Below are 7638 nucleotides of genomic sequence, written 5' to 3' on the forward strand. Positions count from 1 at the left end.
AAAATAATAAATATAAAGGCATAATGTATATGTGAAAATATTGTGACATTTACTGCAAAACAAGCCTGAAAAGTTTATTCTGCCAACATTTATATTAGGAAATAAACAATATTTAATTACAGCTTCAGAGATGAGGGTTAACTTTATGGATTACAAAGTATGTGATTCTAAAATTAACTTTTTCAAATTGACTCTAATTGTTTCTCATGTTATTTTGTAAAAGAATGTCAAAGAGGTGATGTAAAAATGATTCATGAATTTTCCCACAGTGAAGATTTAATTTGGCAGGTGTGTGCAGGCACCCGACAGGAATAAGCATAACAAATGGGAAATGATTTTATGGGGCAGGTGGGAGTTAATGAATCAGAAGATTCTGTTGAAATCATAATTTTATTTGTTCCTTGGACTGTCTACAATATGTATTTTATAATTTTAAAAATATGACAAAATTTTAAAAAAGAAGACAGCATACGGATTGCTTATGTAATTTACTTAAATAAATATGGTTTTAAATTAAGTTATGTTACAACAGCTAAAATTATAAATACCAAGAATTGAAATGATTCAGCATGGAATCACACATTTAATTTTTCTTCTAGGCATATAAGTACTTAGAGAGCTGAAAACTGAAATGTTTGCTAGTTCTCCTTAATTTTTTAGAATTTTGTGCACAAAAGAGGCTTGAACTTGTCATTACATATTATATACCATAGTGGTTTCATCTTCTTCCATTAATGAGACCCACATTTTAATTTCCTTGGTTTCTTTAAATCCTGGAAAGCTATAAAGAAGAAAATGCAGAAAAGCTGAATCTTGAATACTTAATTTGAACAAATACTTAATTTGTTCAAATTAAGGTGCTAGTACAGCCCACAAATCTTCCTGATAATGTGCAATCTTCACAAAACACATGATTTCAGTCATTCATATTTGGCAACAGGCCGTAAGTGAGTACTATTGGGAGCTAATTAAGCAGACAACTCAGTAGCATTCAGCAATTAAATGTACTTTTCTGAGGTGGGGTGCAGAGAAGGATGGGGAAACATGGTGGAGTTACTTGAAGAATAACAGAAGGCTTGTTAAAGCGCAGTCCATCTAACACATCCATTAAGGCAGTGAGACCAAGGTGGGATGAAGGGAGCTGATGAGTCAGTGGAAGGTTTCTCTCTGAAAAGGAAGGATGGTAATAAGATGGATGAAAATCTAGACTCTAAAAAATCCTTAGTTTTTCCTTAGTCCAGCTCAATACTCCCGGAAAGCATTTTAGGTTATTTTGTTCTCATATTTCTCTTAAACATGTTAATTTACAAAATGCATCCATTAATCAAACCTTAACTTGAATTGCCTAAAAAGAAATTCACAGCATCCCCTAGCTTGTATCTTGAAAGAAACAGAGCAAAGCTTTTCGTACTCAGAAAAAATGCCATCCTCACAAATGACAGAGGTACCTTGGTAAATTTCTGGAGTTACCAAGAATGTGAAATAGTGTCATGAATATCTATTGCTGTGGAACATACCACCCCAAACTTATTGGTCTAAATAACAACAGCTACTTATGTTGCTCACGAATCTGCAATTGGGACAGAGCTCCTACATTGCCAACTCTGGTGGCTGAAAGGTTACAGTGACTCAATAACTAGGGGTTGAAATCATCCAAAGGCTCATTCGCTCACATATCTGGGGTTTGATGCTGGCTGTTGGCCAGGACCTCAGCTGGGCTGGTTGGCTGGAATATGTAGACAAGGTCTGTCCCCTGGGACTGGTGGACTACCTCAGAGGATGGTGGCTGGCTGTGAAGAGCCACTGGCTGAGAAGACAGGTAGGAGGAGCTATACATTTCTGAAGACTTAACAGGCACAGTGTCACATGCTAGATCCTATTAGTCAAGCAGTCACAGAGCACCGGGATCGAAGGGAGAGGCATAGGCCCTGCTTCTCAGTGGAGAAGTGTCAAGGATTTAAGACCATTTTCTAAAAACCGCCACAAATTGCAATTCCATTGCCATTTCTTCAAGAATTAAGTTGACATTTCTCCTGAGGAATCTAAAATTATCTCCTGTTCTCAATAAACTGTTCAGATGTGGGCTGATGAAACAACATGCAAATTATTTCAACACTTACAGGGTTTGAAGACCAGAGTTTGAAGTCATTGCACACATTTTACCTCATTAAGGCCTCATGCCGTTCAGTTTTTTAAGGTGCTAGACAAAATACTTTATTGTGATATTAATAATTAAGTAAAGCCAAGCTTTGATTGTCATGGTATCTGAGTGTCTAAAAAAATCACCATAAAGGTCATATGATAAGGTGATTGGACAGCATCTATCTTTGGGATAGGAATTCATCTCAGAGACATCTGTTATAAGAGGCTATACTCCAAAATAATTCTTGGTGATGACCACTTCCTCCGAACTTGGAAAATTACTAGAGATGAATGCTGACTAGCAAAGAAAGGAAGGGAAATGAGGGGCAGCCATTAAAACAATGAGATATTGTTTACTGACCTCAAAATATGAAATAATCCATTCCAGATACCTGTAATTGTAAGGTTTAGGTATAGATTTATTAATCTGGAATCTTAAGCCAATTAATTCTATTTGTAGTGTAACTGACTAGAAAAGATATTAATTACTTCAACCCCCAAATTTTTCTCCATAATTATATAAATGACTATTTTCTGATGCCACAGGATGCTTTGTACCCTGATTTATTCAAAGCTAGTTACCTTTTCTTCTTATATCTCAGGTTCCAAGTATTAGGTTAATTACTAATGGCCCGATGCACAGATTCGTGCACATTGAAAGGAAATGAATTACCACAGCTCAGCAGTAAACCAGATTCGGGCTGACAGTGCCCCAGCAACAACATAACCCATGGCTGAAGGTGGAATCGAGCAGCCCCATGAGAAATCGGGCTCCCTCCTCTCTGGTTCTGGTGTGCATTACCTGAGAACCGTTGCTGCCAAGTCACCACAGCTCAGCAGCTCCTATGTTGAGTGTCTGCCCCCCGGTGGTCAGTGCACATCATGTGTACCAGCAGGTCGGATGGGCAGATGGTTGGACAGTCACCTAGCCTTTTATATATATATAGACTGGAGGCCCAGTGCACGAAATTCGTGCATGGGGGGTGTGTCCCTCAGCCCAGCCTGCACCCTCTCCAATATTGGATCCCTCTCACAATCCAGGACTGCTGGCTCCCAACTGCTCGCCTGCCTGCCTTCCTGATTGCCCCTAACCGCTTCTGCCTGCCAGCCTGATCACCCCCTAACTACTCCCCTGCCAACCTGATTGTCCCTAACTGCCCTCTCCTGCAGGCCTGGTCACCCCTAACTGCCCTCCCCTGCTGGCCTGATCGCCCACAACTGCCATCCCTTGCAGGCCTGGTCCCTCCCAACTGCCCTCTCCTGCTGGCCATCTTGTGGCTGCCATCTTGTGTCCACGGAGGCAGCCATCTCTGACCACATGGGGGCAGCCATCTTGTGTGTTGGAGTGATGGTCAATTTGCATATTACTCTTTTATTAGATAGGATAATTCTTGATTAGTGGCATACCACTCATTTAAAAAATTTTTTTTTTGGTTACCTATTTATACCTGGCACTTTTCTAGGCACTTGGGATACATCAGTGAACAAAACAGTGATCTTTGCCACTTGAAACTTATTTTATAGCATGGAGAGACAGATAATAAATAATAAATGTGTAATATAAACATATCTTTTATAAATTTATTTGTTTTATTATTTATTTTATATTTTTAAATGTTTTTCTTTGTATATAACATGTGCTGGTTATTTTGTTTGCTTCCCTCCCAAAATACATTCTCTGCCTTTTGAATAGCCCCAGACGCTTTGGCCAGCTGGTTTCTGGTTGAGTTTGGCCAATGTGAGGTCATGTCAGGTTACTTCTTACCCACTTCCTCCCTGCTTTGGGCTGCATTCCTGGCAGGGGCTGTGTCCCTGCCCAGCTACAAAGCCTCTTGGGTGTCTTCTTCTTCAGGGCTCCCGCTCTCTCTGAACTCCAATAGCATCATTTCCTCCCTTTGCTCTCTCTTCAAGTCTCTAGGTATCTTCATATTCTTAAACTGGACCACAATTTAGCATTTACTCCTTCCATTAAAGTCTCTTGAATTATATTCTATTTATATAGTCTGAGATATTTTGTTTTCTGCTAAGATTCTAACTGATCATAATGTTAGACTAAGGGAACAAAATAATGAAGGCAAGCTAAGAAGATCAGGAGTTGAAGGAGTTAGAGTAAGCCTCCTTGAGAAAGGTGACTTTGAGCTTGACTTTGCCTTGAAGTAATCCATGTATTGCCACTATTTAATATATAATTTTATTAATTTTCTCTTAGGCTCTCATTTCTAATTCAATTTCTATTCTTTTTCCACAGGTAAATGCTCCTATGTATTTAAAGTGGATTCATATATAAATATATGTAATGTATATTACATAAATATGCATATGTAAAATATACATTGTATATGCTATATATATCACACTTGCATATATATATATACATGCATGTGTATATAATTAATTGTGATTAATTATATACAACTAGAGGTCTGGTACACAAAATTCGTACACAGGGGAGGGTGTGTCCCTCAGCCCAGCCTGCACCCTCTCCAATCTGGGATCCCTTGAGGGATATCCAACTGCTTGTTTAGGCCCGATCCCACCAGGATCGGGCCTAAACGGGCAGTCGGACATCCCTCTCACAATCCAGAACTGCTGGCTCCCAACCGCTCACCTGCCTGCCTTCCTGATTGCCCCTAACCACTTCTGCCTGAGCCCAATTGCCCCTAACTGCCCTCCCCTGCCAGCCTGGTCATCCCTAACTGCCCTCCCCTGCAGGCCTGAATCCCCGCCAACTTCCCTTCCCTGCAGGCCCAATCACCCCCAACTTCCCTCCTTTAACAACCTGGTCACCCCTAACTGGCCAGGCTTGATTGCCCCCAACTGCCCTCCCTTGCAGGCCTGGTCCCTCCCAACTACCCTCCCCTGCAGGCTTGATTGCCCCCAACTGCCCTCCCTTGCAGGCCTGGTCCCTCCCAACTACCCTCCCCTGCTGGCCATCTTGTGGTAGCCATCTTGTGTCCACATGGGGGCAGCCATCTTGTGTGTTGGAGTGACAGTCAATTTGCATATTACTCTTTTATTAGATAGGATAATTAATTATCCACCTATATGTGTGATATATATACACTGTCTACATATTTGTCTGTAATATGTATATCACACCTATGTATGATTATATGTATACTAGAGGCCTGATGCATGAAATTCGTGCAAGGGGCTCAGCTCTCGCAGCCCCAGCTTCGTCTGGAAGGTCATCCAGAAGGTCATATGGAGGTCGTTTGGCCGTCCTGTCTGATTAGCATATTATGCTTTTATTATTATAGATACATGTATAATGCATATTTATATGTACATACACATGTGTATATACACATATATATAGCCATGAACAGTATGGTATTTGTAATTTTCATAAATGGTATTATGCTTAATTTATAACTTAAATTTATGTTTTTAAGATTTGTCCTTCATCATATATAGGTTTGTTAACTATTGTATTTATTATATTATTTGCAAATAATGTTTTATTTGTATCCTCTTCAATTGATAACATTTAAATCTTTTCAACTCTTAACTATTGTAAACAATTTTGGTTAACATCCTTGAACATATCTCTTTGCAGATCTGAGTAAGATTTCACATTTTCAAAAAATAAGAAGCTCTTAACTAGAGTAGAGCATTCACTAAGAAGAAAATTCCAGGAAATAGTGTAGAATTAGCAAAGGGAATGAATCAAATCCCATTTGAGTGGATTCTAGGTGAGCAATAATGGTATTCTTTATTCTTTCTTTTTTTCACTTTAAAATGCAACATTCTGGCTCACAGAAAAAAAGTCCTTAAATATCAAGTCACCCAACCAAAACATCTTGAAGCACAAAATGTGAAAACAATGAAAAGATGTTGAAGTTTTTGACTATCATATAATCAAAAGGAAAGGTTTTTGTGATCAAATGTATTCATGGAGCTGGAGATCATTTTAAATTATGTAATATGGATCAGTAATTTAAATTTATCACTACCAGAAACTCTCAAGTTAAAGGAAAATATAATAAATCCTGGAGGAAATATAAAATAAGTTGATTCTTTTCTTTTGAATCTCATACAACATGTCTCAGTCTACAGCAGTTCTAAAGCAGTGCTTATTGTGATAAGTAACAATCACCTACTCATCTCAAGGGTTTTAAATGTTTACTAGTAACATTGGCATTTAAAAGGGAAGTCACTGAACTGTCAGCTCTTGAGTAATCATGATGATTTATGCAAACCCTGCTTCTTATTGGACTTTCATGCAAAAATAAAAATGAAGCTAAATAATACTAGTATCTACACTAGTAAAAGAGTAAGATGCAAATTGACTGTACCTTCGTGACGCCCACCAGCCAATCAGGAGTGAGTATGCAAATTAACCCAACAAAGATGGAAGGTTAATTTGCATATGCAGGTGCCAAGCAGCCAGGGGTGGGGCGGGACCAGGCGTTCTGCACCACCCCAGCTGCTCCGGGCCTCTGGGCAGCATGGGAAGGCAGAAAGGTGGCTCCAGGCCAGAGCGGAAAGGCAGCTCTGGCCAGAGTGAAGATGGTGCCAGCAGCTAGGGGAAGGAAGGCCCATTCTTGCATGATTATTCGTGCATTTGGCCTCTAGTTTTATTATATTGATTTATTTGTTTCTTCCTTCAACACCTCCCATCCATTTCAAGCAGTTTGCCAACTTCTGTCTTCCTTGCACCTGGAGCACAGCCAAAACCCATTCAGGAGATTATTTATCTATTTACTCCTCTAGAATAACTTCCAAGAGAATTGGCAATTGCCTGAAAAATATGGCAGAGTTGGAGTGAGGAAAAGAAAGATGAGATCTAAGCATTTGATGGCTCCTCAGACCAAACATGTCTGGTGCCCTTTGGTGTAGTGCCAACACAAATTAGTCAGAGTTGAGATGGGAATGATAATGTAGGTGGATGGCAGGACCATAGGCAACTTTGGCAAAGATGCTCATGCCCCAAGAGTGGCACATACTCAGCAGAGGATTGAGTGACATGAAGATCTGTGTAAGCTGCTTAATCAATGATGGGCAGGATAAGCAAGGTTTGGGTGGGAAACAGAAAGACTGGGCCAAATAACCAACGACCATGAATAACCAAGGGCTCAATGGACTTCCTGCCCCCACCCATCACATCACAGATTTGTGAATAAGTGAGAGTAAAGGACCCCTTGCAACATTAATGTTATCGTTTGATTTTTTGTTCCTCCCCCCATCCCTGCCAACCAGACAAGAGAGGCAATTGAAATAAAAAACTAAGTAGAGTTGTATAAAAGAAAACATTATATTTCTAATACTCCTGAGTTTGTAGAGTTGGAGTTTTTTATACTTGATGACAGGAACTATTATACTGATATTACTCAAGAGTCTGAGTTATGGGTGGAAAGTCCCATGCTTCACTGAATTTCAAGTCTCCCAAGCAATCTCCAAAGAGGTGTTGCGGTGGGCAGTTGCCACTTTTATGCATTAGAACACTTAACCGGAGGAATAAGTGTTCTAATTCCTCCAGTTAAGACTAAAGAT

Source organism: Cnephaeus nilssonii (genome assembly GCF_951640355.1).
Source record: "Cnephaeus nilssonii genome assembly, chromosome: 3".
In the NCBI taxonomy this organism is placed as follows: Eukaryota; Metazoa; Chordata; class Mammalia; order Chiroptera; family Vespertilionidae; genus Cnephaeus; species Cnephaeus nilssonii.